Consider the following 12500-nt stretch of genomic DNA (forward strand, 5'->3'; position numbering starts at 1 on the left):
TCGCCGCCGCCGCAAGGGCAGCCACGCAGCCTGGCGAGAGGCATCGTCTCGTGTAGCGTCGCCCCCGCCCCAACTGGAGTGGCCCAGTTTTTTGAACGGGACGGGAACTGCGAAGCACTTAGACCGACGGCGGACTACGACGAGAACGCCTTAAGCTTCGCCAACGTTTCGCCAACTCGTGCGGGAGACTTTTTCCGCTTCGCGGCAAGTCGTCGCGCCGTGCTCTCCGCATCAACCGCGTACGCAGCGAACCGCAAACGTCGGGCGCAGCCTCCTCACCTCCCTGCGCTTTGCGCGCGAACGTTCCCTGTTCGCGCGGCAAAGCCTGGAGGAGGCACGGCCCCGCAGCGTGTTCGAGCGCCCGGTCTACGGGACACCCTGCTTACTTCGAGGGCAACAAGCGCAACGCAAGGCTGCGATCTCGCGCACTTTGCGCACGGCTGGAGAAGCTTTGCTGGCCGGCTTTCGCTCCTCGTGTTTACCGTGCGTTAAAGTTGCGCGTCCGTGGCTCTCGCAGCTCTTGCGCGCCCGGTCGCAGAGAGGAGTACGCAACCTCGACCGCACTTTCCCTGCAGGCTTCCTTCCGACTCGAAGTCCTGCGGCGGTCTCAACGAGGTGCCACATCCTCAATGCAGTCGGTCGCCCCCGTTTCGGTTGGGCTCTGGCACGACGGTCGCCACCGTCTCGCCCTTGAGTGGCCGCTGTTGGCGCTCGCTGTGAGGTGTTCAGCGTGCTGTCCGTGTTGCCGACGCGGTCAAAACGAGTCGACGGCTCACGTTCCCTTGTGCGCCGAAGGCTCTCTTGATATGTGATCCGACCCTCAGACAGACGAAGCCAAGGGAAGACCCAAGGCCGCAATGTGCGTTCAAAGAATCAGTGCTCAGTGTGTCCTGCAATTCACACCAAGTCTCGCAGCTGGCTGCGTTCTTCATCGACCCGAGAACCGAGTGATCCACCGCTTAGAGTCGTGAAAAAGTGTTTGTTCAATTCCGTACAGTCAAAACCAAACGTTTCTGGCACTCGGCCAAACAGTGGCCAAGAAGGGCGCTTTTCAGCGCACGCTTGGACTCCAAAACTCTGCCGCGCCTTTTTCGGCTGCCGCAAATCGAGCAAACGGTGTGTTTCGGACGGCGTTTCGCTTCCGCTACTTGCGAGTGCTTTCGTGGTCCACCCCTCTATAAATACTCGGGAGGCGTCGAAGCCGGTTCTCCAAGCCGGACCCGTAGGTATCGTTGTGTGCTCGCTCTCATTGGCCCGCCTAACCAGAAAATGCCTGCGGTACACCCATTTGGATAAGAGTGCACGCAGATGCGGGCCTCGACGGCTACACATTTCCTCGGGCGGCCGCCTCCCGGCCTCCGTGGAGCGCGGGATGCACGGTCCCATCGACAAGCCTCTCCCGTTTTTACCGTGGCGTCGCGGTTCACCACGGCGGGCGGGTCGGTCTCCTCCGCATAAAAAGGGGGACCCCCGCTTTTTGTTCCACGAAATCGCACAAGCTTTTTTCGCATCCACGGTTTGCCACCGCACACCAAAATGCCGATCCGGCTGCCTACTTTAGCCAACAGGTGGAGCCAGGCGCGCCGTACTTGCGCGGCACTTCCCACGTCCACCGAAGTCGGTGCCAAGGACCACTTTCGGCGCCGGAGCCGCGTACGAGCCTACTCGAGGCGGAAGAACGAAGCCAGCAAGGGCCTGGCCGCAAGTGCGTTCAATTGTCGGGACGTCCAAGTCCCTCGTTCTTCCGTGCTTCCTCTTTCGGCAAGTCGTTGCGGCACCTTCCCAAAGCGCGCAGACCCGCTAATCGCGACGAGCGCGACGTGGCCGTGCCGCCTTTCCCTCGGCAGCAAGCAAAACGCCTGGCAACGTCGACGCTCCCCTAACCGCGATCTCGCACCGTGTTTCGTGTGGCGAATTCAAAAGCCGGCCGGCGCTGCTGCAACCATTACGGTCGGTACGCATACGCCGCGGAGGGCGGGACGGTCATCGGAGCGTGCGGTTCCTCCATCGAGTACTGCGCACCTCGGCCGTCGCATCGCCGTGCCATGACCGGCCGCGCGTCAACGCGAACCGGTGCCAGCGAGATCCCTCGCCTGCAAGAACCGACCGGCAGCCTCCGTCACCCGAGGACGCGGAGGCGCTTGCCGCGGACGGCGGGACGGTATGCACTGGTGCACAGCGGACCCGTCACATCGCCAGTTCCTTGACCGACCGCCGACGCTTGTGCCGTTCCTCTCGTACTTGGCAGTCGCCGCGCGATTGTCGGGTCTCGTTCTTGCACGCTCGAACGGTCGGGAGGGCACTCGGCTGGCGTTTCGGGAACGCGCAGCCTCGCCTTCTACCGACGTAACCACGACTCGCCGTTCGCGCTCCGCCGCTCCTGTTTACAGTACTAGGCGGTCCCGCAGCGGTCGGGTCGCGCATTTCGAGCGCTTCGAGCCACGGTGCAGTGGCGGGTCGAAAGCCGACCTATGAGTGCGTTGCGCCGTTTGTACCCGCGTCCGCCACCTGGCCGACCGTCCAAGGTCGCGGTGTTGGCGTCCGCTGGGCGCAACAATTTGTCACGGGGTGCCGCTCCACATTCAGGCAGCCCCGTGGGGAAAAGCCGACCCCGCGTCCAAACGGGGTCAGCGGCAGAAAGTGTCGGGCGCAGACGCAGCTGAGGCGCTCACCCTTCACAATCCGTTAATGATCCTTCCGCAGGTTCACCTACGGAAACCTTGTTACGACTTTTACTTCCTCTAAATGATCAAGTTTGGTCATCTTTCCAACAGACCGGCGCAACCGAAAGGCCGCGCCGGACATCGGTCCGAAGACCTCACTAAATCATTCAATCGGTAGTAGCGACGGGCGGTGTGTACAAAGGGCAGGGACGTAATCAACGCGAGCTTATGACTCGCGCTTACTGGGAATTCCTCGTTCAAGGGGAACAATTGCAAGCCCCTATCCCAATCACGAAAGAAGTTCCACGGGTTACCCAGTCTTTTCAGACAGGGATAAAGACACGCTGCTTCCTTCAGTGTAGCGCGCGTGCGGCCCCGGACATCTAAGGGCATCACAGACCTGTTATTGCTCTGTTTCGTGCGGCTAGGAGCCGCTTGTCCCTCTAAGAAGGTTGTAAGGTGCTGGGAACCCCGCACCTATTTAATAGGCTAGAGTCTCGTTCGTTATCGGAATTAACCAGACAAATCGCTCCACCAACTAAGAACGGCCATGCACCACCATCCACCGAATCAAGAAAGAGCTCTCAATCTGTCAATCCTCCCAGTGTCCGGGCCGGGTAAGTTTTCCCGTGTTGAGTCAAATTAAGCCGCAGGCTCCACTCCTGGTGGTGCCCTTCCGTCAATTCCTTTAAGTTTCAGCTTTGCAACCATACTTCCCCCGGAACCCAAATACTTTGGTTTCCCGGAAGCTGCCCGCCGAGTCATTTGAGTAACTCAGGCGGATCGCTGGTTGGCATCGTTTATGGTCAGAACTAGGGCGGTATCTGATCGCCTTCGAACCTCTGACTTTCGTTCTTGATCAATGAAAACATTCTTGGCAAATGCTTTCGCAGTAGTTCGTCTTGCGACGGTCCAAGAATTTCACCTCTAGCGCCGCAATACGAATGCCCCCGTCCGTCCCTCTTAATCATTACCTCGTATTCCAAAAACCAACAGAACAGAAACGAGGTCTTGTTCTATTATTCCATGCAAGTTTATTCAGGCGACTCGCCTGCGTTGAGCACTCTAATTTTTTCAAAGTAAAAGCACCGGCCATCTCGAGGCACACAATGAAGTGCACCAAGAAAGAACCGGCATGATGTTCAGTCCGAGCCGTCGCATCGGGTAGATGCACTACTCGTCTGGAACTGAGATCCAACTACGAGCTTTTTAACCGCAGCAGCTTTAGTATACGCTATTGGAGCTGGAATTACCGCGGCTGCTGGCACCAGACTTGCCCTCCAATTGATCCTCGTTAAAGGATTTAGAGTGTACTCATTTCAATTACGGGGCCTCAAAAGAGTCCCGTATTGTTATTTTTCGTCACTACCTCCCCGTGCCGGGAGTGGGTAATTTGCGCGCCTGCTGCCTTCCTTGGATGTGGTAGCCGTTTCTCAGGCTCCCTCTCCGGAATCGAACCCTGATTCTCCGTTACCCGTAACAACCATGGTAAGCAAGTAACCTACCATCGAAAGTTGATAAGGCAGACACTTGAAAGAAACGTCGCCGGCTCGTGGCCATGCCATCAGCACAAAGTTATCCAGAGTCACCACACAATACGGGCCGAAACCCGATCGATCTTGGTCTAATAAAAGCACCCGTTACCCAAAGGGCTCCAGGCTCACTGCATGTATTAGCTCTAGAATTGCCACAGTTATCCAAGTAGGAAGAAACGATCTAAGGAACCATAACTGATTTAATGAGCCATTCGCGGTTTCGCCTTATTTCGGCATGTACTTAGACATGCATGGCTTAATCTTTGAGACAAGCATATGATTACTGGCAGGATCAACCAGGTAATCGTTCGACTGCGCGTCCGTCCTCGCCCTCGGCGGGCCGGACGCAGTCTGTGTGCGGCGGAGGCCACCTTCAGGCGCCCCAACACGCTTATTTTGCACTCCGAGATGACGGCGTTCGAGCTCGCTACGGCACAACCTTCCCGAAAGACGAGTGGGAGCCGTGCGGCAAGAAGCACGTTCATGCTCGCTCTTTTTCGTTGCATCGACTCGGTCGCGCCGTGCGGGTTGCCCAAGCCCGCTGCACTGTCGGTGGACCGGCCGGAACTAGCAACGGAGCCGAGACTGCAAAGCCGCCAGACGACGGGTCACGCCCGCGTCTTCGGCGCTTTCGCATCTGAATCGCCCGAGGACGACACGGAACACACCTCGATATCGTGGTAAAACGGCACCGTCCGACAACCAGCCCCTAACGCATCAAGCGGATGAGGCTGCAGACGACTGCCGTGGATTCCCCTGGAGCAGACCCGAGGACACGCTTGACGAGGCCGAAGCCCGCCGCATATCAGACACCCGGTCGCTTTCGCGTACGCCGCTCACGAGAACCCCCACATAATAGCAGCGATAAGTACCCAGACCTCCTTGGGCCCTAATACGAGCGTACTCGAGAAAATTTCACCGCGGGTGTGCCCCGAAACGTGTGGCATGTTGAGCGTGCCACAAGTCTACGTCGCTCTCAAACCCGCCGAGGTCGTAGAATTTGCGACCCTACTCACGAAATTCCCACCGAGGATACGGCCGCAAACGTACCGCACCTTGGGTAGGCCACGAGTTTGTGCAACACTACGCTGACGGCACAGCACCGAGGTCGTGCGCGCACGCACGGGAAAATTCCGCCGCGGTTTCTGCCGAAAACGTGAGGCACCACGACTCTCCGCAAGTTCGCGTCGACTGCGAAAGACCGAAGTCGTGAACGACGTGTCCGCTACTCGCCGCCGACACGCTGGACACCAAACGTACAACGACTCGACGGCGTCGTAGAGGCCCACGACGCGGTTTTCCTTAACGACGTCTCGGCGTGGCACCGACAGGTTAGAACGGCCGACCAACGTTCCCTGTCCGCCGTTCGGCTCAGTCGAAGGGCTCGGCGACTTCGGCAACGCTGCGAAGCCGCACGGTGACGCACGCCATGTCCCCATTTTTTTTTTTCTTTCTGCGTCTGCCGGGGTGCCCCTATAATAGCAGCGATAAGCACCCAGACCGCCGTGGGTCGCTCGCCCCGGCTGACGTGGTTTTTCGTACTCCTGCGGCGGTCGCCGTCAAGCACGTCCAAATACGCTACTTTCGTGGGCGCATTCACGCTCTTTCGCTTCGCCGGAGTGCCAGCACTCACTCTGCCAAAAACGGCGAACATCCGAGCGGCGGTTCCCACTTTTGCGTCGGCGTCGCAAACCCCGCCCCGGCAGACGAGGTTTGCCGTACTCGTGCGACGGTGGCCGGCGGGCACGTCGAAAGACGCCGATATCGTGCGCGAATTGGCGCACCTTGGCTTCACCGGAGTGCCGCCACTGACTCCTCCAAAAACGGCGAAGATCCGAGCGGCGCTTCCCACTTTCGCATCGGCGTCCCGAACTCCGCCCCGGCTGACGCGGTTTACCGTACTCGTGCGACGGTCGCCGGCGAGCACGTGGAAAGACGCCGATATCGTGCCCGAATCGGCTCCGTTCGGCTTCGCCGGAGTGCCAGCACTGGCTCGGCGAAAGACGACGAACATCCGAGCGACGGTTCTCACTATTGCGTACGCGTCGCAAACCCCGCCCCGGCAGACGCACTTTGCCGTACTCGTGCGACGGTCGCCGGCGAGCACGTAGAAAGACGCCGATATCGTGCCGGAATCGGCCCCGTTTGGCTTCGCCGGAGTGCCAGCACTCACTCGGCCACAAACGGCGAACATCCGAGCGGCGGTTCCCACTTAGCCGTCGGCGTCCCGAACTCCGCCCCGGCAGACGCGGTTGCCGAGCTCGTGCGACTAGCGACCGCGAAGCCGTCTCGCGACGCCGCTTTCGTGCGCGGCTCCCACTGCGACCTGGGTCACCCGAGGTCGACGAGCAAAAAAGAATGTCGAAAAAAATTTTTTTTTTTTTTGCGTCTGCCGGGGTGCCCCTATAATAGCAGCGATAAGCACCCAGACCGCCATGGGTCGCTCGCCCCGGCTGACGTGGTTTTTCGTTTTCCTGCGGTGGTCGTCGTCAAGCACGTCCAAACACGCCACTTTCGTGGGCGCATTCGCGCTCTTTCGCTTCGCCGGAGTGCCAGCACTCACTCTGCCAAAAACGGCGAACATCCGAGCGGCGGTTCCCACTTTTGCGTCGGCGTCGCAAACCCCGCCCCGGCAGACGAGGTTTGCCGTACTCGTGCGACGGTGGCCGGCGGGCACGTCGAAAGACGCCGATATCGTGCGCGAATTGGCGCACCTTGGCTTCACCGGAGTGCCGCCACTGACTCCTCCAAAAACGGCGAAGATCCGAGCGGCGCTTCCCACTTTCGCATCGGCGTCCCGAACTCCGCCCCGGCTGACGCGGTTTACCGTACTCGTGCGACGGTCGCCGGCGAGCACGTGGAAAGACGCCGATATCGTGCCCGAATCGGCTCCGTTCGGCTTCGCCGGATTGCCAGCACTGGCTCGGCGAAAGACGACGAACATCCGAGCGACGGTTCTCACTATTGCGTACGCGTCGCAAACCCCGCCCCGGCAGACGCACTTTGCCGTACTCGTGCGACGGTCGCCGGCGAGCACGTAGAAAGACGCCGATATCGTGCCGGAATCGGCCCCGTTTGGCTTCGCCGGAGTGCCAGCACTCACTCGGCCACAAACGGCGAACATCCGAGCGGCGGTTCCCACTTAGCCGTCGGCGTCCCGAACTCCGCCCCGGCAGACGCGGTTGCCGAGCTCGTGCGACTAGCGACCGCGAAGCCGTCTCGCGACGCCGCTTTCGTGCGCGGCTCCCACTGCGACCTGGGTCACCCGAGGTCGACGAGCAAAAAAGAATGTCGAAAAAAATTTTTTTTTTTTTTTTTGCGTCTGCCGGGGTGCCCCTATAATAGCAGCGATAAGCACCCAGACCGCCATGGGTCGCTCGCCCCGGCTGACGTGGTTTTTCGTTTTCCTGCGGTGGTCGTCGTCAAGCACGTCCAAACACGCCACTTTCGTGGGCGCATTCGCGCTCTTTCGCTTCGCCGGAGTGCCAGCACTCACTCTGCCAAAAACGGCGAACATCCTAGTGGCGGTTCCCACTTTTGCGTCGGCGTCGCCAACCCCGCCCCGGCATACGCGGTTTGCCGTACTCGTGCGGCGGTGGCCGGCGGGCACGTCGAAAGACACCGATATCGTGCGCGAGTCGATGCTTCTTGGTCTCGCAGGAGGGCCGCCACTCACTCCTGCAAAAACGGCGAAGATCCGAGCGGCGCTTCCCACTTTTTCGTCGGCGTCGCAAACCTCGCCCCGGCAGACGCGCTTTGCCGTACTCGTGCGACGGTCGCCGGCGAGCACGTCGAAATACGCCGATATCGTGCCCGAATCGGCCCCGTTTCGCTTCGCCGGAGTGCCAGCACTCGCTCGGCCAAAGACGACGAACATCCGAGCGACGGTTCCCACTATTGCGTACGCGTCGCGAACCCCGCCCCGGCAGACGCGGTTTGCCGTACTCGTGCGGCGGTGGCCGGCGGGCACGTCGAAAGACGCCGATATCGTGCACGAATTGGCGCTCCTTGGCTTCACCGGAGTGCCAGCACTCACTCGGCCAAAAACGGCGAACATCCGAGCAGCGGTACCCACTTAGCCGTCGGCATCCCGAACTCCGCGCCGGCTGACGCGGTTGCCGAGCTCGTGCGACTAGCGACCGCGAACGCGTCTCGCGACGCCGCTTTCGTGCGCGGCTCCCATTGCGACCTGGGTTACCCGAGCTCGACCAGCAAAAAAGAAGGTCGAAAATTTTTTTTTTTTTTTCTGCGTCTGCCGGGGTGCCCCTATAATAGCAGCGATAAGCACCCAGACCGCCGTGTGTCGCTCGCCCCGGCTGACGTGGTTTTTCGTACTCCTGCAGCGGTCGCCGTCACGCACGTCCAAATACGCCACTTTCGTGGGCGCATTCGCGCTCTTTCGCGTCGCCGGAGTGCCAGCACTCACTCTGCCAAAAACGGCCAACATCCGAGCGGCGGTTCCCACTTTTGCGTCGGCGTCGTAAACCCCGCCCCGGCAGACGCGGTTTGCCCTACTCGTGCGACGGTCGCCGGCGAGCGCGTCGAAAGACGCCGATATCGTGCGCTAATTGGCGCTCCCTGGCTTCTCCGGAGTGCCGCCACTCACTCCTCCAAAAACGGCGAAGATCCGAGCGGCGTTCTCCACTTTCGCATCGGCGTCCCGAACTCCGCCCGGGCTGACGCGGTTTACCGTACTCGTGCGACGGTCGCCGGCGGGCACGTCGAAAGACGCCGATATCGTGCCGTAATCGGCCCCGTTTGGCTTCGCCCGTGTGCCAGCACTCACTCGGCCAAAAACGGCGAACATCCGAGCAGCGTTTCCCACTTTCGCATCGGCGTCCCGAAGCCCGCCCCGGCAGACGCGGTTTGCCCTACTCGAGCGACGGTCGCCGGCGATCACGTCGAAAGGCGCCGAATTCGTGCACGAATCGATGCTTCTTGGTCTCGCAGGAGGGCCGCCACTCACTCCTGCAAAAACGGCGAAGATCCGAGTTGCGCTTCCCACTTTTTCGTCGGCGTCCCGAACTACGCCCCGGCTGACGCGGTTTACCGTACTCGTGCGACGGTCGCCGGCGGGCACTTCAAAATACGCCGATTTCGTGGGCGCATTCACGCTGTTTCGCTTCCCCGGAGTGCCAACACTCACTCTGCCGAAAGCGGCGATCATCCGAGCGGCGGTTCCCACTTTTGCGTCGGCTTCGCAAACGGCGCCCCGGCAGACGCGCTCGTGCGACGTACTCGTGCGACGGTCGCCGGCGAGCACGTCGAAAGACGCCGATATCGTGCTCGAATCGACCCCGTTTCGCTTCGCCGGAGTGCTGCCAGTCACGGCGCAGAAAACGGCGAACAAGTGTTTTTTTTTTTTTTTTCCTAGAATTTGTGTTATAGAAGGCACATTTGATATCGGACGATAATTTTCAACTTTATCACGCGCACCGATTTTCGTGTAGAGGTTTGCAAGTTTATGGGAATTTCTCCACTTGGAATAATGCGATTTAGTAGTACTACGAGAACTTCATGGATGTACTCAAGGGTACGGGGCAAGTCAGTTACGTCAACACCTGCAGATTTTTTACACTTCAAACTGAAAATTGTTGGTTGTGAGTCCTCGTGTGATATTAAAGGCCGATTCGCTAACACATAGAACAAAGAAAGAAAGGAAGAAAAAACGCCCGCGCTCGCTCAAGAAACCTGGGTTCGCAACAAGTGGCAACAACAAGCAACCGAGCGAGTGCGCCAAAACCCGTGGCGGCCGAACAAACGCGAAGTCCCAACCGCGTCAGCCGGGGCGGCACGGGACAGGAAAAATCACTTCAGCCGGGGCGGCGGGGCACCGAATAAACCTCGTCACCTCGTCGCAGGATAAAAGAGGAAACAAAAAGTCTAAACAGCGTCTGCTGGAGCGAATGCGTAATAAAACAACAACAACAACAAAAAAAAAAAAACACCCGCGCTCAAGAAGTCTGCAATCACCACAAAAGGCGACTGTGACCGAGCAGCGTCAGCCGGGGCCGTGCGGAAACGGAAAAACCGCGACTACCGGGGCGTCGAGGCACCGAAAAATCCACTTCAGCCGCGGCGAAAAAAAAAAACAAAAAGAAAGACGGAGGGGGGGGGGGAACCACGTCTGCCGGGGCGAAGGAAAAAAAAAAAACGCGTCTGCCGGGGCGAGCCCGGGTGCGGCACCACCGGGAAAACTGTGGCAAACAGACATGGCGATCGAGTGAGTGGGCCGCCAGCCAGGCTCAGCCAAAAAGTGCAAAGTCCGAACTGCGTCAGCCGGGGCGGCAAAAACCACGTCAGCCGGGGCGGCGCAAAAAACCGCGTCTGCCGGGGCGGCACGAAACCGCGTCAGCCGGGGCGGCGCGAAAACTGCGTCAGCCGGGGCGAAAGAAAAAAAAAAAAAAAACGCGTCTGCCGGGGCGAGCCCGGGTGCGGCACCACCGGGAAAACTGTGGCAAACAGACATGGCGATCGAGTGAGTGGGCCGCCAGCCAGGCACAGCCGAAAAGTGCAAAGTCCGAACCGTGTCAGCCGGGGCGGCAAAAAACCGCGTCAGCCGGGGCGGCGCAAAAAACCGCGTCTGCCGGGGCGGCACGAAACCGCGTCTGCCGGGGCGGCGCGAAAACTGCGTCAGCCGGGGCGAGCCCGGGTGCGGCACCACCGGGAAAACTGTGGCAAACAGACATGGCGATCGAGTGAGTGGGCCGCCAGCCAGGCTCAGCCAAAAAGTGCCAAGTCCGAACTGCGTCAGCCGGGGCGGCAAAAAACCGCGTCAGCCGGGGCGGCGCAAAAAACCGCGTCTGCCGGGGCGGCGCGAAAACCGCGTCTGCCGGGGCGGCGCGAAAACTGCGTCAGCCGGGGCGAAAGAAAAAAAAAAACGCGTCTGCCGGGGCGAGCCCGGGTGCGGCACCACCGGGAAAACTGTGGCAAACAGACATGGCGATCGAGTGAGTGGGCCGCCAGCAAGGCTCAGCCAAAAAGTGCTAAGTCCGAACTGCGTCAGCTGGGGCGGCAAAAAACCGCGTCTGCCGGGGCGGCACGAAACCGCGTCAGCCGGGGCGGCGCGAAAACCGCGTCTGCCGGGGCGGCACGAAACCGCGTCAGCCGGGGCGGCGCGAAAACTGCGTCAGCCGGGGCGAGCCCGGGTGCGGCACCACCGGGAAAACTGTGGCAAACAGACATGGCGATCGAGTGAGTGGGCCGCCAGCCAGGCACAGCCGAAAAGTGCTAAGTCCGAACTGCGTCAGCCGGGGCGGCAAAAACCGCGTCAGCCGGGGCGGCGCGAAAACCGCGTCTGCCGGGGCGGCACGAAACCGCGTCAGCCGGGGCGGCGCGAAAACTGCGTCAGCCGGGGCGAGCCCGGGTGCGGCACCACCGGGAAAACTGTGGCTAACAGACATGGCGATCGAGTGAGTGGGCCACCAGCCAGGCTCAGCCAAAAAGTGCTAAGTCCGAACTGCGTCAGCCGGGGCGGCAAAAACCGCGTCAGCCGGGGCGGCGCAAAAAACCGCGTCTGCCGGGGCGGCACGAAACCGCGTCAGCCGGGGCGGCGCGAAAACTGCGTCAGCCGGGGCGAAAGAAAAAAAAAAAACGCGTCTGCCGGGGCGAGCCCGGGTGCGGCACCACCGGGAAAACTGTGGCAAACAGACATGGCGATCGAGTGAGTGGGCCGCCAGCCAGGCACAGCCGAAAAGTGCCAAGTCCGAACTGCGTCAGCCGGGGCGGCAAAAAACCGCGTCAGCCGGGGCGGCGCAAAAAACCGCGTCTGCCGGGGCGGCACGAAACCGCGTCAGCCGGGGCGGCGCGAAAACTGCGTCAGCCGGGGCGAGCCCGGGTGCGGCACCACCGGGAAAACTGTGGCAAACAGACATGGCGATCGAGTGAGTGGGCCGCCAGCCAGGCTCAGCCAAAAAGTGCCAAGTCCGAACTGCGTCAGCCGGGGCGGCGCAAAAAACCGCGTCTGCCGGGGCGGCGCGAAAACCGCGTCTGCCGGGGCGGCGCGAAAACTGCGTCAGCCGGGGCGAAAGAAAAAAAAAACGCGTCTGCCGGGGCGGCAAAAAACCGCGTCTGCCGGGGCGGCACGAAACCGCGTCAGCCGGGGCGGCGCGAAAACCGCGTCTGCCGGGGCGGCACGAAACCGCGTCAGCCGGGGCGAGCCCGGGTGCGGCACCACCGGGAAAACTGTGGCAAACAGACATGGCGATCGAGTGAGTGGGCCGCCAGCCAGGCACAGCCGAAAAGTGCTAAGTCCGAACTGCGTCAGCCGGGGCGGCAAAAACCGCGTCAGCCGGGGCGGCGC

At 61.0% G+C, this 12500-nt stretch overlaps 2 non-coding genes across 2 annotated transcripts; both read right to left on the reverse strand.

Moving 5' to 3' along the window:
- Positions 1-814: 814 nt before the first annotated feature.
- LOC142795273 (5.8S ribosomal RNA) lies at positions 815-967 on the reverse strand. Its single transcript, XR_012892908.1, has one exon. It is a non-coding gene; the product is annotated as a 5.8S ribosomal RNA (ribosomal RNA).
- Positions 968-2686: 1719 nt separating this feature from the next.
- On the reverse strand, positions 2687-4501 carry LOC142795276 (small subunit ribosomal RNA). The gene has a single exon (XR_012892911.1). It is a non-coding gene; the product is annotated as a small subunit ribosomal RNA (ribosomal RNA).
- Positions 4502-12500: the final 7999 nt, after the last annotated feature.

Source organism: Rhipicephalus microplus, unplaced genomic scaffold, assembly GCF_043290135.1.
Source record: "Rhipicephalus microplus isolate Deutch F79 unplaced genomic scaffold, USDA_Rmic scaffold_598, whole genome shotgun sequence".
Lineage (NCBI taxonomy): Eukaryota > Metazoa > Arthropoda > Arachnida > Ixodida > Ixodidae > Rhipicephalus > Rhipicephalus microplus.